This window comes from Eriocheir sinensis, chromosome 8, assembly GCF_024679095.1.
Source record: "Eriocheir sinensis breed Jianghai 21 chromosome 8, ASM2467909v1, whole genome shotgun sequence".
Taxonomy (NCBI): domain Eukaryota; kingdom Metazoa; phylum Arthropoda; class Malacostraca; order Decapoda; family Varunidae; genus Eriocheir; species Eriocheir sinensis.
The window spans coordinates 21,590,935-21,609,649 of NC_066516.1; the positions used below are offsets into that span (position 1 = coordinate 21,590,935).

Below are 18,715 nucleotides of genomic sequence, written 5' to 3' on the forward strand. Positions count from 1 at the left end.
CTCTTCCTCCTACTCACCTACTTCTGTATCTCCTCCTACTCCTCTACCTCCTTCTCCTCCTCTTATACTCCGCCAGCGTTCAACATCCTCGGCGACTCGTTCACTCTCCCAACAAGGGTTCAGGTGTGGCGGTCATTAGCACACAGCATTTGGCGTTCCCGAGGTGTTCTTTGAGAGACTCAGCATGGCGGAAGCGGCGGAGAAATTACCGTACGTTTGGGACAGGCCGTGTGCGCATGCGTCCCGGCGTTCGAGTGTGGCAATGGTTATGACCTTGTGCCGGAACAATGGCGGCTGCAGCGAGATTAAGGCGTGGCGGGGCAAGGCAGTGCTAAGCCACAAGAGCCTCGAGAGCTGTCAGACTAAGAACGCCGCAAGGACACCCGCCCATCGTGACCAGCGGCGGAATGCGAACTTTTAGCGGCGCCTTTGACAGCCACCTGGCAATGATCCCCTCGGCCGCCCGCCCTCGGAGGTGTCAAGGGCCTGTCCTTCTGCCGTTCAGGTGCTGGCTACTCTTACGCTCTCCTGGAGGTAAGCAAACAAACGAACACACATGCGCGGAGATTTCTTTATATTAAGATATATATTTTTCTTGCGAGTAAATGCGGCAATATTAGAATCGGTTCGGACTGAGGTTGTCTGTTGAGGTGAATGCACAGAATCAGTGTTCGAAGTGCCGTAGTGCTGGGCCACGCTGCCTTAAGATGCCGTTTCAAGAAAGACAGACAGGGATTGAGAAACAGAGACGGACAGAAAGAAAGACAGCCAAAAGGACAGACAAACAAATATCCCTTAGGAATAATACACAACAAAGTAAAACAGGCAAATCTGGAGAAACATTAAGACAGATATTGTTACAGGCAGAGTAAGACAGTCTGATGCAGAACATGAGACAGAGAGGCGGTAGTGGACGAGTAAGACAGTCTGATGCAGAACATGAGACAGAGAGGCGGTAGTGGACTGGAGACATAAGGGAAGGCAGCGAGACATACATAGACGTCTACATTATAATCTTTTTTACAATCTTGAACGTGGCACATGCTTCAAGTCATTTCGTTCGGTAATAAGCAGTGGCGAGCTGCTGCAAGTATATAATCTCGGTAACATTCAAAGCCAGTGCAAAATCATCCTTACAACAGCACCTGGGTGGCAGAACAGCGCCTCGCCTGACATGGTTCGGGGGAAAGGGACACTGATAGCCGCGGATGCGGTATTGAAAAGTCGCCGCTGCAATGTTGCAAGAAGGTGGATAAAAAGTGTTGAAATTCAAGTACACGGTGAGGCTGGCGGGATGAAGGGGTGAGGCAAGGCGGGACGCGGGGCGGGCGAGGCGACGGAAACGAAAGTTGTCTCCCATCATCGTCTGACGGGGGCGTGGGCGTGAACGAGAGTAGTGCAAGGTATGAATGGGACAGGCGCAAGGCTGGTTAGCAAGGAGTGGCGGGTCCGGAGGGAGCGACTGAGGAAGCAAACAAGTCCACGCGGCGCCGCGGTGGAGGCAGATAACCGTGACAAAACAAGAAAGCGTTTTATCTTGTGGCAAGAAGCAGCAAAAAGCTTAGCCTCTGCGAGCGGCCACTCCCCGGCCACAGGGGAGGCCGGGCCGCCCTTCAGGGGCTCAGGTGACAGACCGACGCGGCGGCCCAGCGTGAGGGAAAGTGATATATTTGCGTTACTTTCTGCTCCGTTAACTTGCCAAAATGAAGAATAGAGTAAAATAAACAAAATTCAAACCCGTTCATAACTCAAACAAGACTCAGTCCTGTGTAGAATTTGGTACCGAGCGGACGAAAGTGTCAATGTTCCTTCCGCTCACTTTTATTTGATTTCCGAGACGTGCGAAATCTGACACCTGAGGTACATTTTATTTAATAAGGAGTTTTATTTTCATTTTTGCCCCACTCCGTGTGTGTGTGTGTGTGTGTGTGTGTGTGTGTGTGTGTGTGTGTGTGTGTGTGTGTGTGTGTGTGTGTGTGTGTGTGTGTGTTAGAATTACGCTTTCCCATCGCACCGCCCCTGACGTCATCACTTTAGACCCTTTCCCCCCCGTAGGCAACAAAAAATGCAGGCCGGGCCACCACAAGGGCCCCCCCCATCGAGGCGCGCTTCGGGTCAACACACCGGTCCGCGGCGGCGCCCAGCACACGTCAGGGTTTTGTTGGTGCCTCAAGATATTAAACCCCCGCACGCCTGCAGGGACTCGTCCAGCCTAATAACAACCAACAAATAACAGTGGGACGGCCTCATGCTGTGCCGTGGACCCCTGAAATGAGGGCGGCGGAGAGGATGGCGCGCGGACACATGAGAGGGGCCACTTGTTTTATTGTTTTACTATATTTTTTTTCTTTTCACTAGCAAAGAGGTTTAAGTTACCTCTTTACTGATCGTCTGACATTACTGCTAAAGCATTTTCTATGAACACATACGACACATGGCGGGTTCAAAATCGTCGCAGCCATGACCACGACGCTCAGCCGACACCCACGCCCCGAGGAGTCCCCGGAGACCCTCTGATGGGGACACATAGAGGTTGCCGTCGCGCCTGTGTGGGGGGGCTGCCTCTGTTCCTCCCCTGGGATGCTGCGGGGGATTTACTCCTAAAAGAAAAAGTGTGGAAGAGGGGATTTGTGAGGCACCATCTCCGCCCGTCACACCACACACGGGATCCCGATTCCCTGCGGGCCCAGAGCAGTGAGAGCCTCGCCAGCGTTACCCTCCACAGGCATTACTTATGACACCGCTGCCGCCACCTGAGTCTTCCTCTCCAATGTCGCCACTTTCGCGTGCTGAGGCTGAAGGGATAAAGGACGAGGAGAGATGTAATTCGACACTGCGACTTTCTTTTATGTCTCTCGAGTGAAAAATCTGATAAAAAATAGATATCAAACGAGAGACCGAGGGGCAGTGGCGGGGCAAAGACAGAGCAAAGAGGAGATAAAAATATGAAACACTGTGAAGGGGAGGACACAAGGCACAAAAGACCTAAGAGCACATAAGACAAAAAAATCATCGAAAACCCAGTGAAGAAAAAAAAGAGGGGTCACTGGAAACGCCCGTTACAAAACTTAAATCCGAAGGGGAAAGGACGGAACAAGAGCCGTCAGCCCTCGACCCAACCTTTGCTTCTTTCTTTCATTGAGACGCCGCCGCCCCGCCGCCACGGGAGGCCGAAAAGAGTGCTGAAAATATCCTTTGACGTGGAGAGAGAGAGAGAGAGAGAGAGAGAGAGAGAGAGAGAGAGAGAGAGAGAGAGAGATCTGAATACAAGATAAACCCAACCCAACCCAAACCAAACGAACCCAAACCAAACAAAACCCAATCCAACCATAGCCATCCCAACACAATCCAACCCAAACCAAACCCAGTCCAAGCCAACCCATCCCAATCCGAACCCAACCCAAACCCAACCCAACCCAACCCTACCCAATCCAACCCATCCCAACCCAAACCCAACTCAACCTCCTACAAATGACCCCCCTACACACACGTTACATTACTTCAAGACCTCCATGGCTGCCTGTGTCCCAGCGCTGCGTCCTCGTCACTAGTTTTCCAGAGAGAAGAGAGAGAGAGAGGAAGAGAGAAGAGGAGTAACAGCAACAGGCGAGAGGAAAGTGACTGAAAACACACACAGTCATTTTTTGCCGAATTCCAGTCAACTATTTCTCGTTCCGTGGCTATTTCCTTGTTGGTGTCTGTCCGTTTGCAATGGCTCATGTGTTTCCTCTCCTACTATAAGCCTGAACCTATGCTTACTGAATCCGTGCTGCCTTAAAAGTGCCAACCTCCTAAGCTAGCATATACCATCAACATTCCTGCTCTTAGGGACCTCCAAACCCCCATAACTAGAACACCCCACACTCACCTCAATAATACGTCTGTTGGCTCCCCTTTACAACACAGCCCCATCCTCCCCTAACTTCAAATTCCCCAACCTAAAATCCACAGCAATAACACAGCTCCTTCTGTCCCTCGAAATAGCAGCCCCCCAAGTAACCTCTTAAAACACAGCGTCACCCCCTTAAGTCAGACTGCAGTAATATCCTCTCACCCGTCCACTGCAGTAACAAAATCCCTTAGCTCCCTACTGCAATAAAACTTTCACCTAGTCCCATTACAATCACAGCCCCTCAGCTCCCTTCTACACTATACGCAGTCCCCAATACAGTAACAGCCACCGCCACATTAACACAAACTCAAATATCCACTACAATTGCACAGCTCATTAATTCCCTCTACAATAACACATCCCCTTACTTTCCACTACAATAACATACAATCTTAGCGACCCCCTACAATAGCACGTCCCTCAGATCCCTACTACAATAAAACAGCCCATTATTACCCTCTTTAATGACATCCCCTTCGATCCTACTAGCATAACACAGCCCCTAGATATTCCCCTACAACAAGGCAGTCTCTCACCCCTTTACTACACCAACACAGTCGAGCCCCTCACCACAATAGCGTCGCCCTGCACGGTGGCACTGTCCCTCAGTCACCTCTGGGATGACATTCTCGCAACGCCACTGCGACGGCACTCTTTCCCCTCCAGCCCAGCAGCGGTGAAGAGTAGCACTTGGGGGGAGGGACGAGGCTAGCCAGGGCAAGGGACGGGGAGGGCGAGGGGGAAGGGGGGCGAGGGTGACCTTGATGGATACAGAATCAGATGTCCTGTGCGGTCACGTAGCCTCCGGCACCTACGATCAAGGCTCTCTTAGCATACGTCGAACTGATGCTGCCCCTCCATCTCCGCCCTCCAGCCGCCCCCGAGACCCGGGTCGCTGGCTTGCCCTTTAAGTGCTTTACGCCCTTTCTGGAAGCCGGGTCTCGTAGAAATAAAAAGGAGTCTGCGTCGCGAGCGTTAAAGGAGCGAAAGGACACTCCTGAGCTCCCCAGTCCTGTTGCAGCTAAGAGAAAGGGGAAGGAGGGAGGGGAAGAGAGCAGGGGGAGGGGGAGGGGAAGGAGTGATGTGGGAGGGTGATGAACTTGCGGGTTGGTCACTTTTTTAAAGATTTATCGTTGTAAGTCTTGATTCAACGCAAACATCTCAGCATGGCCAACATGGCGGAGGACATAAACCTGTACAACACGAGAATAATCGGAATGGTTGGCGCCTCGCCCCAAAACGGCGCCGTAACTGGCCCTGCAACACCGGCGAGGCGCCGCGCAGCTCGCTCACTTGGCAGAGCCGCAGACTACACAATAACGTAAATGGTGCATTGTTTTATGAAGCCTCTGACAAAATACGCAAACAGCCCGATAAGCCGCCTCTACCCCTACCTGCCCTTCCCCCGCGCCGCCGCCGTTGACAGATACGTTACAGCGGTGTCTCAACCCTCCAGTACTGCGCCCTCGGCACCGCGGAGCAGCAGCCTGGCAGAGGATTGGGCGGCCCTCGGAGGCGCCGCCGTGACGCAAACCATCGGGCGGCCGAGGCTTCCCCGTGGGTTGCAGGGGTGCACAGGGTCGTGTTTTGCAGACTCGTCCCTGAGGTTTGCAAAATAGGCTCGTTGTCTCCCCCCCGCCGCCGCTGCCACCGCCGCCGCCAGCTAGCCTCGGTGACGCCGCAGAACCACGAACACAGCGTTTCTAAGCATCCTTTCTTTGTGGGGCGATTCAACACCTGCCCGCGGGGTGATCTATGAGACCACTTCCGGAGGGTTGGCGCTCAGGTTACTAATTACACACAACATTCATAAACCTCACGCGGACGCGCTCCCGAACACTAATACGCATCATCAAGGAAAATAAGCGAAGGGCGCGGGAGGAAGGCGGGAATGAAACATGACTAGATCGAGACCGGCGGAGCGGACACTGTAAGGGGCAGACACAGGACGCTTCGGAGTACTGACAGTAACTCGAGTGTTCCCTGGAGGATCACAATCACCGTTATAGTCTGTAACTTCAACAGGTAACTAAAGCAGGTGTCTTAAAGTAACAAACACTCGACCACCCCAGCTACTGCAGTAAAGGATTCTTGGCATAACTAACGAAGAAACATTCTGCCATTCCACGTAAAATATGATCGACTATATAACGAAGAGAAGTCACTGCTCACTATACATGAAAAAGAAAATCATAATCGCAGGAAAAAGTGTAGCGTTGCACGTAAAAACACACCAAATTATATACAGCTGGTATGAAAAAGCATTAAAAAAAATATAAAAGTGTCTTCCCATGGTGCTCTATATCTCGGTTTGAGGGAAAGAAAAAAATATGTCTGGCGGCAACAAGAGGAAAGAATGTCTCGTGATGACACTTTCTTCGTGAGGGAAAAAAGTTCAAGGGCAACATTTTTCCTTGAACCTCCTTCCTTGACTCACGCGGCTTGTCACATGGATGGCGTTTCCGGGGCGTGCCGGCAGGAGGCGCTGGGGGCACGCACGGCTGACCCGCCCTCAGAGAGTTCAATGTTGGTGAGTCAGTGAATAAGTCAGTCAGCGAGTGAGTCAGCGAGTGAGTGATTGAGTCAGTATGTCAGTGTCAGCGATTGAGAGTCAGTGTGTGTGTGTGTGTGTGTGTGTGTGTGTGCCGGCAATGGTAACAGTCAGTTGGTCATTCAGTAAGTGAGGGAATGAGTCAGGGATTCAGTGCAGGAATCTCAGTGAAACCAGACACTCAGTCAGCTGCTGTGTCGTCAGTAAGTGGACATTGCAGTTACGGTGATTTGCTGTCTTAATATTGTACTTCGCATCAACAGTGTGCAGACTGATAAAAGTGCAAAAATTAAACCTTGCAATGCCCGCTAGAATATGGAAAGTCTGATGTCAAATGCTGAAAAGGGGAAAAAAAAGGGTGGTATCAAAGGGTGCGGGCCGGGGATATTCTGGCAGCAATTAGTAAAAAGGGCACGCACGGGCCGAGACAGCGCCGGCAAGGAAAGATGAACAGGCGGGTTGACAGGACGCCGCGCTGTGTATAGATACGGTACTCGGCCACGGCATGCAGGCGCAGACACAGCAGAGTGGTGGAACGGGATCAGAAACATCACCGGAATGAAAAGGAAGACAATAGGACATGGAAAAGAAATGACGTTGCGGCACTTTGCTCGGAGTAGAACCTATTTTTTCAAGTTTAAAAAAAGGTTAAGTTCGATCAAAGTGAATAGCCTTTGTTTAATTTTAGCTCTTCGGGTAAAAACGGTTGACAATGATGATGACGGTGATGAAAAAACGTGACATTATAAAAACAGTAATCATCAGTTGTTGACCCCTGAATGGCGTTCATCATTCATATGTCACCTGCACGCGCACTGACAGAAAGTTATCAATACATAAACATACAAACTAACTGATCAATTATTAATACATAAAAAAATTCACAAAATCACATTCTGCTCCACTACAATATCCAATATTCTCTTTGTTAACAATTCCACATGATAAAAATGTTTAAGTGTGAATACGTAATCAATAGGTAAAGTTATTACAAAGGACACAATAAATACGCACAACTAAATCACAAGTATTTGTTTCTGGCTCTATTTATTTGAATATTCAACAGCAGTCAGTCAGTCAGTCGGCGGCCGGAGGGTTGGCGTCCCGTGATGGGGAGTATCAGTCTGTTTTTTTCCTGTTTACTTGAGCGACAGGCGGCACTGATTTGCTGCATGCCTCTGTTTTCCTGACCCTTTCTCTCTCTCTCTCTCTCTCTCTCTCTCTCTCTCTCTCTCTCTCTCTCTCTCTCTTTGTGTCTCTGTCTGTGTCTCCTGTCTGTGTCTCCCTGTCTGTGTCTCTGTCTGTGTCTCTCTCTCTCTCTCTCTCTCTCTCTCTCTCTCTTCTGAACAAAACAGGAACACAACAGCGTACAAAACAAGGTTCATTACTCCATAAAGAAGAAGAATCGGACAGCCTTTGATGAATCCCTCCTTTCTGTCCTTCCTTCCCTCCCCCCTTCCTTTCTCTTTTTCTTCCATTCCTCTTCCCTTTCTCCCTTCTTTCTTTCCCCACTCCTCCTCCCTTCCTTCCTTAATTGCCATGACCTCACCCGTCTCTCGCACTCCATATATAAAGTAACAATAAGAAATAACAAAACACAAACAAGATTTCGTCAAAGTAACAACAGAGGAATATAGAGAAGAGAGGAACGTAGAGCAGGATTGCGTGGAGGGAGAGAAGAAGAGAATGAAGAAGAGGAGGAGGAGGAGGAGGAGGAGGAGGAGGAGGAGGATTAAGAAACAAGCAGAATAAAAAAATAAAATGTGTAACGGAGAAATGAGTAAGACTGTGGAAATATCACGTGGACAGTCACACGAGGATCACGAGGGAGAGGCGAGAGTGGGGAGAGGGGGAGAGAGGGAAGGAGAGAGATGAGCGAGGATGATGAGGAAGAAAGAGGAAGTAGAGAGGGAAGGCGACAGAGTGAGGCAGAGAAGAGGGGGAAAGAGGGAGGGAAGGGGGAGGCAGAGGGAGATGAAGAGTGAGGAAGAGAAGGAAAGGAGAGGATAGGGAAAACGGAGGAGAGGAAGGAGGAAGAGAGGGTACGGAGGAAAAGCGGGGAGATGAACGAAGGGGATTAGGAATGATGGCCGTGTGTGTGTGAGAGAGAGAGAGAGAGAGAGAGAGAGAGAGGGGGGGGGGGGGGAGATAAGGATAGGGGAGGAAAAAGGGGGGTGAGGGAAGGCACGAGCCCCGTCACTTACACCATTGTCTTGAGAGAGAGAGAGAGAGAGAGAGAGAGAGAGAGAGAGAGAGAGAGAGAGAGAGAGAGAGAGAGAGAGAGAGAGAGAGAGAGAGAGAGAGAGAGAGACTAACAAGGAACATCACATCGACACAACATTAATTAAGTTCCCCATGACGAATCACCTCCCGAACTGTCATCACCATCACCACCATCACCACCACCATCATCACCAGCAGCAGCAGGAGCGTTCATCGGATTCCTGCGCTCGCCGGATGCCTACCTGCCCGCCAGCGTGGTTCAGGTGCTCGCTCAGGTAATTATGAAGAGCTTAACGTAATGAAGGCACAAAGAAAAGTGAGTCTGGTAACCCGCGTTGCTCTGCCGTGTCGGGACGGATGGACCTGTGCCTGTACATACCTGATTTTTTTTATTTTTATTCGAGTTCATTAAAAATAGACCCGACTTTTTACTCTATTCGTTATTTTTCTTTGCTTCTGGGTTTAAATCATCGCCGGGGACTTGAGGGTCGTCGCTAGTGTCCGGTGTCAAGACGCAGCCAACTAGTATATCTATTTTTTTTTGTGTGTGTGAGAGAGAGAGAGAGAGAGAGAGAGAGAGAGAGAGAGAGAGAGAGAGAGAGAGAGAGAGAGAGAGAGAGAGAGAGAGAGAGAGAGAGAGAGAGAGAGAGAGAGAGAGATACAAGTTGTCAGCTAAACTATCCAGATTATTTTTATATAACATTTTCCCGATTTCAACAGGTTTTCATTCTTCTGTAGTAAAAAGTAAAATGTAATGAAACTTCTTTGACCAGAAAACAAGACAACCAACTGATTCACTGCTGACAAGACAGCCGCAAATTGTTGTAAGAAGTATTATTTTAAGATATTACAGAGAGCTTGATTATCACTGAGAACACAATTTTGCCGCGAGTAACAATGGACTACAAGGCAAACACTTTACAGTTCCTGATTTTAACCTTCAATGAGAGCTGGGATGAAGGACGCCCCAATATAAGTTTCCAGTAACAGTAAACTTCCAGTAACAGTAAACTTCCAGTAACAGTAAACTTCCAGTAACAGTAAGCTTCCAGTAACAGTAAGCTTCCAGTAACAGTAAGCTTCAAGTAACAGTAAGCTTCAAGTAACAGTAAGCTTCCAGTAACAGTAAGCTTCCAGTAACAGTAAGCTTCCAGTAACAGTAAGCTTCCAGTAACAGTAAGCTTCCAGTAACAGTAAGCATCCAGTAACAGTAAACTTCCAGTAACAGTAAGCTTCCAGTAACAGTAAGCTTCCAGTAACAGTAAGCTTCCAGTAACAGTAAACTTCCAGTAACAGTAAGCTTCCAGTAATAGTAAGCATCCAGTAACAGTAAGCTTCCAGTAACAGTAAGCTTCCAGTAACAGTAAGCTTCCAGTAACAGTAAGCTTCCAGTAACAGTAAGCTTCCAGTAACAGTAAGCTTCCAGTAACAGTAAGCTTCCAGTAACAGTAAGCTTCCAGTAATAGTAAGCATCCAGTAACAGTAAGCTTCCAGTAACAGTAAGCTTCCAGTAACAGTAAGCTTCAAGAAACAGTAAGCTTCCAGTAACAATAACCTTCCAGTAACAGTAAGCTTCCAGTAATAGTTAGCTTCCAGTAACAATAACCTTCCAGTAACAGTAAGCTTCCAGTAACAGTAAGCTTCAAGAAACAGTAACCTTCCAGTAACAGTAAGCTTCCAGTAACACTAAGCTTCAAGTAACAGTAAGCTTCCAGTAATAGTAAGCATCCAGTAACAGTAAGCTTCCAGTAACAGTAAGCTTCCAGTAACAGTAAGCTTCCAGTAACAGTAAGCTTCAAGTAACAGTAGGCTTCCAATAACAGTAAGCTTCGTGTAACAGTTAGCTTCCAGTAACAGTAAGCTTCCAGTAACAGTAAGCTTCCAGTTATGTGACGTCTTGCATGATGACGCATTGCACAAGTTCTCCTGCACGTTAACTTTCTTTTCAACTTTTTTCCTCGTCCGAGATCCAATCCATTTAGTCTAGAGGAGAATATTTATTGAAATACAAGGATGCAGGTTATCTCATTTATCACATTTACTGACTACAAGGGGTGTAGGTTACCTCATTTATCATTTACTGACATACAAAGGGTGTAGGTTATCTCATTTATCACTTTCAAAAAGATAAAGAATAACTTAGGTGGGACGTTTCATGATAGGCAGTCAACAAAAGACACGGTACCGTGTCATAGCTCATCCACCCTCTGTAAACAAAGCCCGCGCATGCGCAGATCAGGATGGGATGTCTTATTATAGCGGCTGTCTCATGACACCACACCGGGTACGCCAAGAGCTGCGTGCGTCAGGAGCTGCGCCGCTATATATATATAAATATTTTTCCCCCTCGCCGTTACACAAATTACTGGCTCAGGCTTGATCTAGTTTTTATTTCTCCGTCACTTTCACCGTTTGTCTGCCAATCAACACGCGAAGGATTGCAGATATATAGACTTTTCTATAAAAACCCGTTAAATCGGATGAAAACTAATAAAACCATGTTGTAGCGGGTTTTGATTAAATTTTAAAAAATGAATAACTCCAAATTCCTTTGCAGCCTGGCATGAGATTTTATCCCCTGCGCTGCATTGCGACAAGATAAAACCATTAGCAAAATTATTTAAGATTTATTAAAGTCTCGAAAAAAATAGTTGTTTATATTCATTGAATGTAACAAGGAATCCTGACTTCTTTGAAACAATCAACTATGAAAACTGCCCTTGCATGCAATCTCTCTCTCTCTCTCTCTCTCTCTCTCTCTCTCTGTCTCGTCACTCCTCTCTTCATATTAGTATTTTTTCGGATCTATTTTCTCCATGTGTGTGAGCCACTTTTGTTATGTAGCGACTAAAAAATAATAAAAGTAATGTGAAAGAGCGACGCATGTCATGGTGAAGGGAACAACGCGCGGCAACACGCTGATGCCAGTATGTACAGCAATCCAACCCCTTCAAACCAGCACGCACCGAAATGACAACAAAAACAAACAAACAAACAAAAATAATCGCCCACGCCAGCCATCAACAACAATAAAACTAAACAAACACACACACACACACACACACACACACACAAAAGCCAAACGAAACCAATATTTATCGCTCAAAACAACTCTCTCTCTCTCTCTCTCTCTCTCTCTCTCTCTCTCCTCTTTACCACCACCACCATCATTACCATAACTCTTTCCCCTTTAAATTAGCTTCATTGCGGGTTGCGTCACGCCTTTTAGAGTACTCAGACAACGCACGAGGGAGCACTTGGCGGCCCTGAGGAACGCCAAGGTCAGGCAGGAGGCGCGCGGGTGGAGTCAGCGGGTCCTTGGCAAGTGTTAGGGAGGGTCAAGGGGTGCAGGGCGAGGCGTGTGGGGAGGGGGTGGGGAGAGGTTCCGTAAGTGGCGGTGACCCTGCGTTGAACGAGTGATGGGGTGAGAGGTTGAGGTTGTGAAGGAGAGTGGTAACGGGACCACAAGGGAAGAGAAGGGGTGAAAATATGCGAGGGAAGAGAGAACTTGCATTAAAAAACGGGACAAACAACAGACATCTCTTACATACACACACACACACAGGTTGAGGTTGAGAGGGTGAAGGAGGGTGGGAACGGGACCATAAGGGAAGACAAGGAATGAAATTATACGAGGGAAGAGAAAACTTGCATTAAAAACAGAACTAACAACAGACATCTCTTACACACACACACACACACACACACACACACACACAAAGCAACATCAACATACAGAGGTAATTCCCCCCACACCTCCTTGCCATTACCTGAAGGAGACAAAAAAGAAGAAAAAGCAGGATAGCAAACAGTTAACCATGGCCGCCAGCAACATGGGACGCCTCGGCTGCAAAGATCAAACGCTCTACCCAACTGGTCTGGTCCTTGCAATGAGCGAACAAACACACGCACCGGACAAGAGGAGGAGGGAAAAAGTGGCATAAGTAGACCATGACTCAACTAACCACCCAACCCTTCCAGTGGTCAGTCAGTCTGTCGGGTTGATGCGTATCCTGTCTGTCTGTCTGTCTGTCTGTCTGTTTGTCTGTCTGGGGTGGGAGGATGTAATGGAGAGGATAAGGGAAGGAAAACGGGGAGAAAGAGGAAAAGTCAGGCCGAGGAGGAGGAGGAGAGAGAGAGAGAGAGAGAGAGAGAGAGAGAGAGAGAGAGAGAGAGGTGGGATGGGGTAGGGGAAAGGGGAGGAATGGGAAGACCTGTTGGCAAGCTCCTCGTCGTGAACATGCCATTCATTCTATACCTCCTCCCCCCCCCCTCTCTCTCTCTCTCCCTCTCCTGACAGCGCGTGAGTACAACCGGCCCGCCACTGATGCCACATTATCATAGAGGTTTGGGGGAGAGAAACAGAGCCTTGGGCCGGAGGTATGTTGTGGGGCAAAATTTTCAACACCACCTTCCACCACTACTATAAGAGAGCATGACACCGTGCCAGATTTGTTTGACTTCTCTTTTCTTGCATGAAAGACCCAATTTCTTGTTAGCAGTAGCGCCAACGACGGTTTACCACGCTTACCAACCTTACCGAAACGGGTGGTCACTGGAAAGTTGCCAGATCGTCGTACTCAGCATCTTTTATTTACCCATTTCCGACCCAAAAACTGTCTCCTCCGTCTCAACAACTACTGTTGATTAATTTATACTTATCGTTGGAATAGTTACTTAGTGATGTCTTATTGCAATAGTGGTGTCAATAGCCGGTAAATACAAAGTAGCGAATACGATAATCTGGCAACGTGGGCCGCTGGTCAGGCAAAATGTTTCATACTCTTTATTGTTAGGCTACCCTTCGCATGCACCGCACATTAGATAGCTCTGGAGTATAATGAGTGCAATACGAAGGTACACATGACTACTCACCCGCCGTGTTGAGGTGAGGCCCAGGATGTTGAGGTGAAGCCCAGGATGTTGAGGTGAAGCCCAGAGTGGTGTTCAGTGCCTTGCCTCACCTGAGCTGGAAAGACAGTTTTCACCACACGTGTCAATAGCTATTACACTGAAGTAGCAAGCTGCTCTTCCTCAAATATTAGCATTGTCACACATTGTCCAAGTCATGACAAAGTACACTGACACACTTCATCACACACAAAAAAACATAATAAAAGGTCTGTTCCCCTCACGATGGGCACGCTGCTAGACGCGGCGGAACGCAGCCTCCCCCTGACTGTGCTGACCTCTGGTGTTCGATTTCCTGTATTCTTCCTGTGAACAGCTAAATGATATGCATTGGTATTATCAGCAGACTTCATTCATTAAAAACAATAAAACAAATAGTTTTTAGCTTAGTTTAAAACAAACATGAATGTAATATAAAAATTAGCAATCCTGTGATGAAAGCACAAGCATACCAAGGGCGGAAGACACCTTTTCCTCCGCGTCGTCAAATAGTTCACGAAACACAACGTATTTAATTAATAATGATGCATACGTCTCAGTATCATGCTATAATGAAATACAAGAAAATGAATACCTATTTTTTTTATTACACAGAAATGATATACGATTGTGCTACGCGTATGCACAGACAACAAATATCGGCGATAAATACAAGGCCATATCAACAAAACACCTTGTATTTACAACTATTTTTTTTTTAAACACTTACAGAAATGGAACTTCAATAGAGGCAGTCAGTTGAACAAAGGGTTATGATCGAAAGTTACATGGTTGCCACAAGTAGGCTACGTATGATATTTATTTTATCAACGGACTGTTACAATAAACGTGTGTGTGTGTGTGTGTGTGTGTGTGTGTGTGTATAAAAAGCTAAAAACAAATTAGCATATTCTTTTGCAATGACTTTTGTTGTTTTTGGCATTGTTGTATATCATTTTTTTTTTTTTTTTTTTTTTTACGTCGCGGCCTATTGCGCCGGTAGGCTTCTTCCCGGTGGGGCCTGATGGTCGGCCCAAGGCTTCTTCCCGGTGGGGCCTGATGGTCGGCCCAGCCCGTTCTGGCGCAGGCGAGTGTTTATAGTGGCGCCATCTTGCATTACCTATTTGCTGAAAATGCACGGGTTGCGACAGTTTGTGGAAGGGGTGACGAACGCCAATTTAAGTTGGAACAGACTATAGTGCAAGAGTAAACCTGTAAGGCGCACCATATAAGAAAAAATGAAGGAATGGAGAAAAAGAAAATAACGGACATAAGCTGCTTTTTGTCTCATCCCTGTGGTTGAGGATTTTTTTTTCTTTTTTTTTTTTTGTCTGATTTCAACATTTCTTTAAACGGTGACTTTCTGAGCTGAATTTTGGCAGAGGGCACAACATCGCAATATCGCACATAGTCCAATTTCTTTTGTTTGAATACGCTAAACTAAACTAGACTACAAACATTGCACATATAGCCTAGCACAGACGGGCAAGAATGTGGAATCGAGACTTATGGACCTTGCTCTGCCTCCTCCTCCTGTTATTGGTTTCCGTACATCACTCAAACATACATCAGGTTAAACCACACCATATCACCAAATACGGAGAATACAGCAAAAATCGGGGAGGGGGGAAATGAGATGTGGCAACTACGTAATATGAGTGAATTCGGGAAAATACAGTTAACCTCGAACCAGCGGATGGCAAAAACTAGAACGACGAACGTGGCAAGAATGCTATACGGGGAAGATAAGGTAAATGGGGGCAGGAATCTCATAAGATCTAATACGTGGCAAGTAACAGTAACCTGGTGGGCGTTGAGGGAAGAACAGAGATAATGATATATAGGTCGGGATTAGAAGACACTTTCGCTTCTCACATCAGCTACTTCTAAAGGTCAAAGAGGGGGTCAGTCGGGTTCTAATGGGTGTTTCTCGAGGTTCACAGTACAGAAGAAGGGTCACACTACCACCAGGGTCATAAAACTACCCCTGGAAATGCCCACAACTCCCACGAAAGCCTTGTCAAATAGGTGTTCTTGGGCGGTAAAATGTCTTACAATTCGACCCATATAGTCTGAGATGGCTGATGGTGGTGGTGATGTCATGCTGGATGCTCGCCTTTGCTGGGCCTTGTCTCCGGAGCCCAGTACCGTAATGTGATGCGGATGTCCCTGAGATTTTTGTGTCTGCTCGTGAAATATGAGGTGTGGTGTGAGCTAGCCGTGCAATGGGGTGACTAGGGTGTGGGGTTGGATGTTTTCTGTTGTAGGGTGACCTGGCTGGTGTGGAATGGGGTACGTGGTGAATGTTGCAAGATGTTATGGGTGGTGTGTTCAGGGTGGGGGTGTGGGGTGAGCTGGCCGTGCGATGGGGTGAATAGGGTGTGGGGCTGGGTGTTTTCTGTTGTAGGGTGACGTGACTGGTGTGGAATGCTGTACGTGGTGGGTGTTGTAAGGTGTTATGGGTGGTGTGTTAGGGGAGGGGGGTGGGGTGCGGAGTGTACGGGCCGTGGAATTGGGTGACTAGAGTGTAGGGGTGGGTGTTCTGTGTATTGGGTGACGTGATGGGTGTCTGTTGGGTGTGGAATGAAGTACGGGGAGGGTGTAAGGGATTCTGGATGATGTTCTTAGGGTGTAGTAGATTGGGTGTGGAAAGGTGGATAGGTGTCTGTGGAAGAGGTGTGGAAGTGTGGGGGTAGCCGTGGTGGAGAAAGAGTGGCGTGGTGAAGCTTATCCGTGAGGGGAGGGGACAGCAGAGGCGGTGGTGGTGAATGGAACTGGTCGTAACTTTGGTGGTTATATATATATTTTTAGGCGTTTCTTGTAATGTAGTGAGGTAAGGCTTGGGGTGATCTTAGTAATGGTTGTGATTATATTGGTTGTGGTGTAGGTAGGTGCTTAGAGTTTTGCAGTAGTGGTGATGAAAGGGATTTTTTTTTTTTTTTGGGGGGGGGGAGGGGGATTGATGGTGGAGGTTTGGGTTCTGGTGATGAATTTTCGTATTGGTGGGAATGAAGGTGATTTGGTATCGGTAGTGGTGATGACATTGGCGCTGATGACAGTTTTCGTAATGGCGTTAGTGACAGTCTTGGTATTGGTGTGATGGCGGTGATGACACGGGCGTTGGTGTTGATTTTTGGATTGGCGCTGGTGACAGTTTCGTAATGGCGTTAGTGACAGTCTTGGTATTGGTGTGATGGCGGTGATGGCATTGGCGGCGGTGATCATTTTACTATCGGTGGGTTAGTGGTGACGTCAACTGCATGTCTGTCCTTCGGCGGGGGAGCTGCAAGGACGCCGCGGGGCCTTGATATTTTGTCTCACCTCACCCTCCGTGGTTTTTCCTTAGGTGGGGTAGTACTTATGGCGTTGGGGCGCCGGCGAAGGAGAAGAAGGGGGGAATGATGGTGCGAGCGAGTGGGTGCATGCGTGTGGCGAGGAAAAAGAGGAGGTAGCACTGGGTTGGGGCGTTTGCAAGAGGAGGAAAGGGACTCGGAAAAAGGGAATAGATAAAAACAGAATGAAGTATTTATGAGGTTTAGTACATCTGGTCTTGTGGCGCTGGCGAAGGATAAGAAGGGGAGGGGGTACAGGTGCGAGGGCGAGGGAGTGGGTGCGTGTGGCGAGGAAAAACAGGAGGTAGCACTGGGTTAGGGTGCGTGTTTCAGGCAATAGGAGGAAAGGGACCAGGAAAAAGGGAGAAGATAAGGACAGAACGAGGTGTTGATGAAGGTTATGCGAAATGTAAAGGAGAGTAAGGAGAGAGAGAAAAAAAATAGCTGTAGTGATTAGTGCATTTGGGACGAGGCAGGGTGGGAGGATTGAAAGGAGAGGAACAGGGGATAAGAAAAGCGAGGAAGAAACGTGGTATGAAGGAGACTGTTGACAAAGAAAAAAAGTTATGATGGTTGGTGAAATGAAGTGAAATCAATGTGGAAGGAGTGACGGGGAGGGAAGTTTGCATTGAGGGAGTGGTGATAACATAGTAAGTTAGAAGGAATAGAGGCAGATAAAAAAAAAATGAAGAGGAAGCAATGTTGACAAAAAAAAATTGTGATGGTTTGTGAAATGAAGAGAAATCAATGTGGAAGGAGTGACGGGGAGGGAAGTTTGCATTGAGGGAGTGGTGATAACATAGTGAGCTGGAAGGAAATAGGCAACAGGGAACGAATCAACAAAAGGGAGTGGAAGTTTGGAGAGAGTAGGTATTGGTGATAAGATATGGAAATGAAGGGAAAGGAGTAACGGGGGAAGAATGAAGAGGCGGGAGAGGAAATGAGGAAACAAAGGAGCTGGGATAAGTTAAGAGGCGTGTGTTGAAAGGGAGTTGCAAGAGGTATAGGAAACAGGAAAGGCTGAATGTGGAAAGGTGAGAGAAGAGGCGGGAAAGAGGAGGAGGAAGTGGCGAGGGAGATAAAGGTAGACAGGTTAACAGGAGACACATGGACAGGAACGGAAGCTGAAAATCGGTAAGAAAATGTGAAAGGATGACGGGAGATGTTGAGAAGAGAAAAAAAATGGAGTACAAAGGGGTAAAAAAGGGGATTAAGAGGTTACGTAAGAAAATTAAAACCAAAATTAATTCCGAAGATAATTTAAAGCAATGAACAAGGCCATTATTCTACCCCTGCTATTCCTTGCCTCTTTTAAACATTCCCCCAACAAAGAGTAGGAGTAATTAGTATTTCAAAAAAAAGAGCGAAAAAAACACTAATGCAATAACTGAGCTTTAAAATATAGGGTTTAAAATCTCCCTATTAGTTTCATCAAGGACATTCAGAACCCTTAACGGACAGCCTTGGATCCTCCCTTGAGCAGAGCACAAAGCCTGTCATTTAAGTATCGACGTTTGGCTTTGTATTCAGCTCGCTCACTTCTTCCGTATTTATTTTCATACCGCCGTCCTCGGAGCTTGAAAATACAGGTCTCGCCATGAGAGGAAGAAGCGCAGCGTTTGTTCAATTCAGTGCCTGGTACCCGTATTGTAATTGTGTATAATAAAAGTCATCCTAATACAAATTTTCCTAACAATTCATTTTCTCGCTCCTAACCTCACGAATTAGCAATCTGAAGCAGAAGTATTGACGCGTATACATATCATTTGTACAAGCCGACCAATATTACCAACTCTGTAATCATTTGTATCTCAAGTCGTTTTCTTT

At 47.3% G+C, this 18,715-nt stretch overlaps 1 long non-coding RNA gene across 1 annotated transcript in view; it reads right to left on the reverse strand.

The window, feature by feature from the left end:
* The window catches only part of LOC126995680 (uncharacterized), a 97,409-nt gene extending 83,514 nt beyond the window's left edge, over positions 1–13,895 (reverse strand). The window contains exons 1-2 of the long non-coding RNA XR_007750647.1: positions 13,802–13,895; positions 13,542–13,635 (exon numbers count right to left, since the gene is read on the reverse strand). This is a non-coding gene — a long non-coding RNA (uncharacterized LOC126995680). The remainder of the gene's footprint in view (positions 1–13,541; positions 13,636–13,801) is intronic.
* Positions 13,896–18,715: the final 4,820 nt, after the last annotated feature.